Here is a 12,195-nt window from a genome sequence, read left to right on the forward strand (position 1 = left end):
ATAATACAAGCGTAAGAGCTCAATCAGGCACAGTACATATGAGAAGAGAGAGAGACAGAGAAGAGAGAGAGACAGAGAAGAGAGAGAGACAGAGATGAGAGACCAATAGAAACCACACTCCACAATAAAGTGCACTCAACCATGTCCTCGGAAAGAGAGAAAGAAGATTGGACAACCTCATCATGAATTCAGTCATAAAAAGGAGGTGTAGGAATTCTCTTCCATATGCAAAATAAAAAGTCAAGGTATTCAGAAACGACTACCTTTCTGTTTCTGACGGAAACAAAACAGGAGTACTAGTAGTTAGAGCCCTTTTTATTTCAGATATAAGAATTACAACACTTGATTCACAACCATTTTGCTAAGAATAATTAGAAACAGAGACGAGCGCAACAAGATCAAGACATATCCCGGGGCTACACGACAGACAGACAGTTTTCATGGTCAACGTTTCTCCGTTTCAACACAAGTCTCAATAAAACAATAGAATGTCTCCTTTTCTCACTTTCCGTTCATTCGTTTCTCTCTCCCAAACATAAACTACATCCCATACCATTAAAGGGACTAACATACAAACCAATAGAGACAAAACAATACAGAACACATACACTATTGAGGAAGTATAAACTACTTGGAACTGTTGGTCATCATAGACTTTCGGACGCAACATCAGCATCGATCAAATTCTGTAGAAGGGTGTTTGACAGTTTGGGAACTAAATCCGATATGAGTATGTAAAGATTTATGTCCTGAATGTGGCATCACATTGATTACCAAAATGAGTAATGTTAAATGATTCATAACACCCTTGACAACAACAACTAAAATATTTAACACGACATATTACAGCTAGAATCTTCAGTTAAAACAATAACAAAGTGGTTTAATAAAAAGCCTGGAGAAATGCAACCACTGTCAAATTCATAGACATAGCTATGGACATAAACAAACAAATGACAGTTTTAACCATGTTTTAAAGCTATACAGTATTTGTTTACATTGACCTTGTTTGCAAACATTGAAGCAAAAAAAAAAGCACATATCTGGGGTTCTGATGGGGTACGACAGTTGAACTAAGCTCATGAGGCATTTATACGTTATATTCTTTAAGAATCAATGGGTATGTGTCATTCATTTAAATGTCAAAAATGGATCTAACAACTCCCACTGGGCAAAAATTTATTGAATCAACGTTGTTTCCACCATCCTTTAAAATCTGAAATCTATGTGATGATGTTGAATCAATGTGGAAAACATTGATTAGATTTGAAAAAAGTCATCAACGTAAGGGAATGTCGTATTTTTTCCCCCAAACTTTTAACCTAAATCCAATGACATGGTGAAATGTTTTGTTGATTTCACATCGAATTGACGTTAGCTGACAACTCAACCAAAATTAGAACAAAACTAGACATTGAAATGACATCTGTGCCCAGTGGGTAAGGATTCTAGCTTTAAAGGGATTTTGTAGTTCGACGTTTGCTTTCACAGTGCCTTGGTTGAGCTACTGTTTACTGTTTCTAGGCACTTGAAGACACAAGATGAACATTCAGTCCAGTGTAACAGCCAATCATAATGACTAGATCAATAGTACTGTACAAACAATCACAACAACCAAATCAATATGGAGACACTCTCAGAGACTTATACAATATATTTCTCATTAAATCCTACTGTTGGGAAAACATATGACGATGAGAAATAGAGGTCATGTTTCTTTCCAATAAACAATAAATACTGTAAAATAAAAATTACAACAGTCGACAAAAAAGTAGGTCGGAATTGAGTCAGAAATCTCAAAAGGTATTGACCCCATGACTTCATAAACAGTCGACACAAAAAGGGGCACGTTGATTGCACTGATGAACCCGAGGCCCACTGCGAGCCGGTCGGGCACGTGCAGACGGGCAGGTGCAGTCCAGTGGCTCGTCCAGAGGCCCGTCTTCACATTGAAAATAGTTACATACACCTTGCAAGTTTGCCACTGTGTGAACTATCCCATGGACATGTAAGAACCCCCACCGCTGTCACTGCCACCACACATAGCCCACTGCTAGAGAACGGTGCTGGCTGTGTCAAAGTCCTTGCTGATCTGGGAGGAGCTGGGTAGAGACTTGAGGTACTCCATGTGTCTCCTCGCGTCCTCCTGGTTGTGCCTGACGTAGTAGATGACGTAGGCGATCACCATGGCGAACCAGCAGAACATGGTCACGAACATGGCCACGTCGGTGGTCTTGTGGTGGAAGTTACAGAAGTTGATGCCAGAGTCCAGGACCTGAATGACGGGCTGGCCGGCGTACTCGTCCTGGACAGAGGTGTGGCAGCTCACCTCGTTGACCGTCTCAGGGTCCAGCCTCAGCTCCCTCAGTACCTCCTGGAGGGAACACTCGCAGTGCCAGGGGTTGTTGGAGAGTCTTATACGGGCACTCAGCTTGGTGAAGGCCTCCTTGGGGACGCTGCGGAGCTGGTTGTTGGAGAGGTCCAGGGAGCGGAGTCCCTCGGAGACCCCCAGGAAGGCCCCTGCGTCGATACTCTCGATGTGGTTATGCGACAGGTCCAGCTCCTTGAGGCGGCGGAGGTCCTTGAAGGCCTGGTTGGGGATGTGGCTGATCCGGTTGGACGAGAGCAGGAGGGTGACGGTGTCTTCCGGTAGGTCCGGGGGGATCTGGTCAAGGCTCCGGGAGACGCACTGCACCACCACGCCATTCCTCTCTGAGCAGTGGCAGCTCTTGGGGCATGCTGTCGCCATGACAACCATGAGGGCCACCACGAGACACAACGTCCTCATGGGGGAAGTGGAGACACAGAAAGAAGAAGGGAACAGGGCTTGCCAACGTGGCTGAGGAGGCCCCATTGGCTCAGCCGGTAAAAGACCTGACTATCCCCGCGGTTCCTGAACAGGTTTCAATGATTATTGATGGTACACAGCAGCTACTCATATACATATCATTTGATCCTGTACCAGCTTAATAACCCTCTATCCTCATCCCCATATCCATCCATTGGAGTCCAGTGAAGCGACTGTAGAGTTTGACCAAAGACAGTCCGGAGGAATACAAAAGATGGGTTCCAACTAGACAGAAGAGGAAAGGAGTGGGCATATCATGTCGATCCAGACATACTGTAGCACAAGTTTCAGGACAGCCTATCACTCAGTCCTCTGAAGGCAAGGGATCTGAAAGAAAGAGAGAGAGAGAGAGAGAGAGAGAGAGAGAGAGAGAGAGAGAGAGAGAGAGAGAAAGAGAGAGAGAGAGAGAGATTAAGAGAGAGAGAGAGAGATTAAGAGAGAGAAACAGGCCATGGCTATTTCTTTAATGATCCATTTAGTGGAAAATCGTTTTTGTTGTAAGTCTGTGAAGTCCTGGGTAGATGAACATAACAAAGCATGTTTGAGCTGTAGTAGTGAGACAATCCAGTGTTTGAGATGTAGTAGTGAGAGAAGCCAGTGTTTGAGATGTAGTAGTGAAACAAGCCAGTGTTTGAGATGTAGTAGTGAAACAAGCCAGTGTTTGAGATGTAGTAGTGAGACAAGCCAGTGTTTGAGATGTAGTAGTGAAACAAGCCAGTGTTTGAGATGTAGTAGTGAAACAAGCCAGTGTTTGAGATGTAGTAGTGAGACAAGCCAGTGTTTGAGATGTAGTAGTGAGACAAGCCAGTGTTTGAGATGTAGTAGTGAAACAAGCCAGTTTTTGAGATGTAGTAGTGAAACAAGCCAGTGTTTGAGATGTAGTAGTGAGACAAGCCAGTGTTTGAGCTGTAGTAGTGAGAGAAGCCAGTGTTTGAGATGTAGTAGTGAGACAAGCCAGTGCTTATATCTTCAGTAATTCCATCTGGTAGAAATCATATCTATTGATTTCTTGATGCACAAAGGCTTTGAAAAACAGTACATTGAAAAAGCATCCTTTAAAAAAAATCCTTCATCAATGACACTGCAAAGCAAACAACTATTTTGATCTGTTAAAAATAGGTATTGATAATGCATTAAGGGGAAACATTGTTTATCCAATTTGAGCACCAATTTTCCAAAGCTAAAAAATAACTACACGACAATGTGGTCTATTTGAATTTGATTGATACTGTACTGTATGGTGGGCGCCTGTTCTCCCATTTCTTACGGTGCTGAACGCAAAGAGAGTATCTCCAGTCTCCAGTCCCTTGCCCTGACACTATAAATAGAAAAGATACATTACCCTAGTAATAATAGATTGCTCTGGTAGTTCCAGATGGTTACTCCCAATCCCGGACCATGGAGATTCACAGCAGCAAGCCTACTGTAAAACTCTTGAGGAACGTTCCCACAATAATTGAAATCATTGAGGAATTTTTCCCTGTGATTTGTTTTCTATTGAACACTTTAACATAGACCAAACAGAAACTGTGACTCAACATTCCCTTTCATTTGATTCATATTTGCTGACAACATTCCTGAGACAGTGAATTTTTTGCATTCTCCAAATGTTTGCGCAGCATTCATTCATGTCAAAGGTGGTTTATAACCTCACAACAAGCTCAAGGGAAACCATAGCATTCAGCCAACATGTCCTGCTCTCTGTCTAACTGTTTGAAGTCCATGAATCCTCACAGGTCTACCACCACATTATTAGCTAGACACCACAGCTTGATTTAGCCAGTTAGTCCACATGTCCGACTGAAACCAAAACATTAAACAGTATATAGCCTATGATCACCCGCGGACAGAGGGTCTGCTTTGTCTCTGTAACCCAGGGCGACACAGAAACCTAAACGTTAGATTTATCCTTCTCATGACATACAGTACTTCCATAGGTACAATTAGGCTACCAGTGGTCCGCAAGCAGCAAAACATATGCAGCTTTTACAAGGCGACTCACTTTTCAGAATGCATGAGGTCATTCAGGTGGAGAAAGTACGTTTTTCTTTTTCTTTCTGAATCGTTTCATGCATGGTAGAGGCACTGTTTTATTAGTGTCACTGTTCATATAGTCTAATGGTCATCATTTGGTGGTGGTGATAATGATGATAATGAAGAACCGAATGTTGTATAATTTATTTCAAGTTTTATTGTTACATGCACAAGAACAATGAAATGGTTAACTTGCGAGCTTAATTTCCCATCCAACTCAATTGATGATTTCTGTAGTCTAAAAAGTAATAGGAATGTACTTTTGAATGACCTAAAAAGACGTATAAAAATATCTAAAAATACTCATCTTCAATAATATCGACCTTTTATAAATAATATCGACCTTTTATAAATCAACTGTCTATAGCACTACTTACCTTGTCTTTTTCTCCCGACTTGTTTTCAGAATGAGTATGGTCCAGTCAGGGCTATACCGTTGCTTCATCAACGTAAAGTAAAATGCAAACCAACAAAGGAATCTATCGAGTTGAGAGTGACCGAACATAGAATGAGCGCAGTAGGTATAACTCACTTCGTCAGCGCATCGCTTCCACTTGTTGCTGTCATGATAAAAGGTACTATAAAGTTGCTTCTCCTCTACGCTACACTGTGTGTGTGTGTGTGTGCCGGTTGCCTCAAGACTTCCCAACCTCGTTCAGTTTGCGCGCGCACATATTGGACAGTTTGGATCCATTTGGGACCTCCTCCACTTGCTTTCTTTGCGTTATATTGAGGTGTCTCTCCCAGTTCATCGTAAATCGTCCCTGCAATATTTTTGAATGCTTTTGCAAATGTGTGACACAACTGTGGGAAACACTGGAGTCAACATGGGCCAGCATCCTAGTTGAACGCTTTCGACACCTTGTAGAGTCCATTCCCTTACGAATTGAGTCTGTTCTGAGGGCAAAAGGGGGTTCAACTCAATATTAGGACGGTGTTCCTAATGTTTTGTACAATCAGTCTATATGGAATGCATTGCTTAGAGCCACCCCATTCAGAAATATCCAATAAATGTGAAGAGTTTCAACGTGAAGTCTATATAGACATTCTACCATAGGGAGATGTCAAGCACATCACTCTGTTAAATATGGATTTGCTTGAACTAAATCCCTCAGTAGTCATCTCCTGGAGGTGATTGTAAGTGCTGTCCATCTTGAGGACTGAAATGAGAGTACTGTCTAGAAAGCCACAATTTCCTCAATTCAATTCAATTCAATTGAAACCATCAAAAAATGGCAACATCCGATCTAGTTCATGGTTGCAGATAATAGAACCTGTCTCACGAGATCAACAGAGAAATTACAGGTTTTGATATCATCATTCTCCCTCTGATAGCCTACTTCTATAGACTGATCACCACAACACAGATTGCCAATGCCACTACAGGCAGTGGAGCGGTCTTTACTCAGTCTTGTTCTGCCAACCAATTATCAATGTTTTTGCCCACGAGGCAGAGCTGCCCTCAGAACAAGATTAAATAAGGTAAACTCCAGTTGGCTAGAAATACTTTACTTCTACTGCTATGAACTCTTACTTTAGCCACCTCAACTAAGTTACAGCATTATGGCTGCTACCACTGACTGCAGCTTGCTGTCACTCCTCTCCTCAGCCTCCTCTGTCATCCCTAGCTGATTGTTTGTGCCCTGTGCCACCAGGTGTCATCCCTCATATCCCAGACTAGTTCTTCTCGCTGACTGAAGGGTTCCATACCCAGGGTGTCACATCCACAATGACTGAGGATCTGAGAATGTACCCCCCCCCCCCCCAAATTGGATAAACAATGTTTCCCCTTAATGCATTATCAATACCTATTTTTAACAGATCAAAATAGTTTTTTGTTTTGCAGTGTCATTGATGAAGGATTTTTTTTAAAGGATGCTTTTTCAATGTACTGTTTTTCAAAGCCTTTGTGCATCAAGAAATCAATAGATATGATTTCTACCAGATGGAATTACTGAAGATATAAGCACTGGCTTGTCTCACTACTACATCTCAAACACTGGCTTCTCTCACTACTACATCTCAAACACTGGCTTGTCTCACTACTACATCTCAAACACTGGCTTGTCTCACTACTACATCTCACACACTGGCTTCTCTCACTACTACATCTCAAACACTGGCTTCTCTCACTACTACATCTCAAACACTGGCTTGTCTCACTACTACATCTCAAACACTGGCTTGTCTCACTACTACATCTCAAACACTGGCTTGTTTCACTACTACATCTCAAACACTGGCTTGTCTCACTACTACATCTCAAACACTGGCTTGTCTCACTACTACATCTCAAACACTGGCTTGTCTCACTACTATATCTCAAACACTGGCTTCTCTCACTACTACATCTCAAACACTGGCTTCTCTCACTACTACATCTCAAACACTGGCTTGTCTCACTACTACATCTCAAACACTGGCTTGACTCACTACTACATCTCAAACACTGGCTTGTCTCACTACTACATCTCAAACACTGGCTTCTCTCACTACTACATCTCAAACACTGGCTTCTCTCACTACTACATCTCAAACACTGGCTTGTTTCACTACTACAGCTCAAACACTGGCTTGTCTCACTACTAAATCTCAAACACTGTATTGTCTCACTACTACATCTCAAACACTGGCTTGTCTCACTACTACATCTCAAACACTGGCTTCTCTCACTACTACATCTCAAACACTGGCTTCTCTCACTACTACATCTCAAACACTGGCTTGTTTCACTACTACAGCTCAAACACTGGCTTGTCTCACTACTAAATCTCAAACACTGGCTTGTCTCACTACTACATCTCAAACACTGTATTGTCTCACTACTACATCTCAAACACTGGATTGTCTCACTACTACATCTCAAACACTGGCTTCTCTCACTACTACAGCTCAAACACTGGATTGTCTCACTACTACATCTCAAACACTGGCTTGTCTCACTACTACAGCTCAAACACTGGATTGTCTCACTACTACATCTCAAACACTGGATTGTCTCACTACTACAGCTCAAACATGCTTTGTTATGTTCATCTATCCAGGACTTCACAGACTTACAACAAAAACGATTTTCCACTAAATGGATCATTAAAGAAACAGCCATGGCCTGTTTCTCTCACTCTCTCACTCTCACTCTCACTCTCACTCTCACTCTCTCCCACACACACACACACACACACACACACACACACACACACACACACACACACACACACACACACCACACACACACACACACACACACACACACACACACACACACACACACACAGAGGCCAGGCCACTCACACATGTCTGGTGGTGATATGGCACATGACCATAGCTGGAACTGATTACATGTCTGTAATTAAATGGAGCCTTAGTATTGAGGAGGGTGAGGAATGAAATCACCGAGAGGAAATCCACATTTACAAGGCAAGATATCCAATAATGTCAAATGTGCACCTAAATTTAAAAGGCATGAGATTCTGCAATTTAACAAGATTGGCAGATCCTTATTCTATTACAGGGCCTTGGGACCGCATCAAAATTCTTCAGCGAATTTGAATGGATTAAACTTTTTTTCCCCCTTAAGGGTTTGGATAGATTTATGGCTGGTTGTAATGATATTAGACTTGGTGGGAGCTGGCTCTTTAAACATGAAGAGTTGAATTATTATGCCAGACATAAATAATGATTAAATTACTTTAGAAAGACCCTACTTCACCTTTGTCCCAGCTGGCCCCTTTGGCTGATGGATATTGATGAGAATCCATGACTTGGAAGAAAGAGACCCACTCATGATATTATAGAATGTATTGTAAGTGTGTTTTTACTATCATAAATACGTTCTTTTTAATGTTCAAACTCTGTTCTGATATTTTACAGTCTATTATCAAATGGAAATGCATAAAAAATATAGCGCTGAGACTGAAAATGTTGACCGTATAGGCATTGTGATATACCAACCTAAAGCAGTGCTGGAAACAGCCCCCACTAAGAACTTGTTGAGGACTTCTAAGACTTGTCCCTATGCATTGGACTTATCTCCTGGTAGAGCGCTTGTGGTCCAAAAAACGTTGCATCAAGGAACACAATGCCTATCCAGAGCCTCTGTAATCCTCTTTAAGCCGCTCCACTTCTTATCATGTTTTACTCATATCACCTCAAGCAGAGGTGACGAGGGATTCAATTTGGAAAGTTTGCTACCTGAGCTTTGGTAATAGCACTTCATAGAACCCCCCCCCCCTCTCCGTCCCTCCGTCCATTCCTCACATTCTATGTAATGTGATGGAAAATAATACCTCAGCCAGAGTCTGGAACAGAGGAAGGAGGGAGGGAGGGAGACAGGTTGATAACGGCTGCTAAAAAGACATGAGAGTGTGTCACAGCCCTCTGTTTGATTGCTTTAGATTCAGTTTAGCAATCATTCTCTCCCTCTCTACCTCTCCCTCAGTCACTCTTCCTCTCTCCCTCTATAACGGCCGTAGGAAGCTAAGGAACACACCTTAAATATGAAGCACACATCAGATCAGCCGAGCTGCTCAGTGGCGACCCGTTATTCAGGGCAGGTGAGCCCCACCTGTTTAGCATTGACATTAATTAATGTCACATATACTTTTGCAAGCAATGTAAAAAAAAAAATATATATATATATATTGAGTTAATAAAGCCACATACAAACATGGTTTCTTTTCTGAGTAAGGCAGCTCCAAAATATAGGTGTTTCAGCCTAGCTCAGTGCTTTCTGTGGTGGAGGGGCAGCCAGTGGAATATACAGACGTAGGCGTGATTGGCTCAGTGTTCCTCTCCCTCATGGAGGCACTACATCGCCACAGAATCTACAGGGAGAGCTAGGCAGTTCAAGCCCCCTTGGGTGCTGCCAAAGACTTACATTAGAAGTGCCCATCCGAGGCGATTCAAGGTCATTGGCCACAGATAAAATGACGTCAAATCACATTATATCTACTGTAGCTTTGATTGGACTGATCATGTTGCTTTCAAAATCTTAGCTAGCAAGCGGTCATCGTCATGAATCACGTCGACAATCTACTGGCAAATCCTTATCAATCCTTGTCATATGAAGATGAATTATAGATAAAAGGTATCAGTGCTCATCGGCCATTGGACATAAACATTACACAACAAGTTGGAAATCACAAATTCAACAATGACAGGTTTGGAAGGAATCAGGGGCTAACTACAAGCGTTGCAAAGCAATCACTATTTTGCTTTCCCTGCCTGCTATTCGGTGGAGAGGGTGTGTGGTCCAAGTCTGGGTTTAAGGATTTAAAACACCTGTCTGAAATGGTATCTTTTTCAAGCTTAAAAAGATAAACATTCACTCACAATAACATGGTCCAGAAAATCTTGAATACATTGACCATGCTGTCAATCCAGCATGACTTCTGCCGTGTTCAAAACAACTGGAAACTCGTAACTGGGAAATCTCAGACTTCAGTAAGTTCAAGACAACTGGGAACTCTGAAAAAAATTACCTCAGATTGGGAAAATAAGTTTTGAACGGTCATCCAACTCAGATTTCCAAGTGGAGAACTCAGGCCTCTTTCTAGAGCTCCTACCTGAAGATCACTGACATCATGATTCAACTCTTTTTTTTCAAGTTCCCAGTTGTATTGAAAGCATAGTTGATGACAAAATGTTCCCACAAGAAGGACCACCGCACCACCTTCCTGTTCAAGTGAGCACAGCACAACAATGGTGAGTCTAAAAATGTCTTGTATGCTGCTGCAGAAATTAGCTCATGTGCTTTTCTTCACAAGGAGGGGATACTATATAATGTTGTTGGGTCTGTAACAATGTCAAAGTTTCTTCTTATTCAAATGTTTGTCTTCAATAAAGAATTCAGTAATAGGTCCATATGATTCCAGTTGATATGGCGAGGGTTGTTTTGTTTGCGCAATGCTCTGTCTGTGAGTCGCTATATTGTCTTTAAAAGTGGATCCTCTTGATTGTATTTTCTTCCTTTTTAGACCACATAGGCCTAATACAATACTTCAAATGGTTGGCTAACCACCTTTCTCTCTCTCTCTCTCTCTCTCTCTCTCTCTCTCTCTCTCTCTCTCTCTCTCTCTCTCTCTCTCTCTCTCTCTCTCTCTCTCTCTCTCTCACACTCTCTCTCTCTCTCTCTCTCTCTCTCTCTCTCTCTGTGGTGACTTAAAGAAGAGTGAAGTTAAGGCCTCAACATCTTGCTGAATTTATCTGAACTAATATCTATCTGAATTTCTGTCGGTGTCCATTTTGAAAGTGCTGAAGGAATATGCCTACCTCGTCGCAGCTCGTTTGCTTGCCTGTTGCTTCTACTTAGAGCTGTGTTCATGATATAAGAACCAACATTGTGAATTTACTGAACATAAATGTAATAATGTTCGTGTCTGGTTCTGAAGTTAAAACTCATGTTGGCGTTCGTTATTATTGAAAGACAATGCGGTTCTTATCAACTTACACAAATCCACAAGGAGTCATTAGAAACCACATTTGTTTCAGCTAGTCAGCCATATCAGCCATGGTTTTAAACAGTCAGTAAATGAAGCTGAATGAACTGTTTCGCTGCCAGGCTCCGCTGATAGCCAGGTGTAACGGTGCTAAGGATTCACTCCATGGTGCTGAAAGGAAAGCTCAGTGTCGGGACAGCTTTATGTAGGCCCTAACAGTTTGTGGGCACCGTTTGTTACCGTTATAGTGCAATGAATGTATTGTTTAGTGATGTGTTGTGGCTTTGCTGGCATGCATCTGCCGATTTTAGATTTACATGCTAAAATCCCCACTGGAGCTGCTATCGCACAAGGAGAGAGTCTCTGACTGACAGTGGCTGCTGGACCAAACCGAGGATGGACCAATAGAAGGACTGTGGATATTAGGCTTAAACAATAAAGAGTCTCATTTTCTTCTGGGATCAACCCATTTAGTTTTCAATACACCGGTGATTACTGTATTCTTCCTGCATTCACTCCTCAGGAAGCTATTTACAGGAGTCTTGAAACAGCGGGAGTGATTCTCCTGCCTTTCTCTCTTTGGGTTTTCTTCTTCAAGCATGACTGTGATGAGACAAAGACAGAGAGTGGTCCCACTCCCTATAGGAGGGCCCATGAATATGTCTTCTAATTAAGCTTCATTGACAATCTTTCAATCAGAATGTACTCGTCTGAAAGCATACAAACATGCATATTGCACCTCACACACACACACACACGCACGCACACACGCACGCACGCAAACACACACAGCTGTACATACACACATGCACACACACAAACAAAATGTTTGTTGTCAACGAAGGCTGTTGCAGAAAGAAAAATAGCTATAAGGTC

The 12,195-nt window shown here is 42.1% G+C and overlaps 1 pseudogene across 1 annotated transcript; it reads right to left on the reverse strand.

The window, feature by feature from the left end:
* Nucleotides 1–248: 248 nt before the first annotated feature.
* On the reverse strand, nt 249–5,507 carry LOC106574708 (leucine-rich repeat-containing protein 3 pseudogene; annotated as a pseudogene). The gene is made up of 2 exons (XR_014380983.1): nt 5,260–5,507; nt 249–3,175 (listed from the first exon to the last, which is right to left on the reverse strand). The product of XR_014380983.1 is annotated as a leucine-rich repeat-containing protein 3 pseudogene (transcript).
* Between the last annotated feature and the right edge of the window lie 6,688 nt (nt 5,508–12,195).

The sequence above is a fragment of the Salmo salar genome, chromosome 16, assembly GCF_965601325.2.
Source record: "Salmo salar chromosome 16, fSalSal1, whole genome shotgun sequence".
NCBI classification, from domain to species: Eukaryota; Metazoa; Chordata; class Actinopteri; order Salmoniformes; family Salmonidae; genus Salmo; species Salmo salar.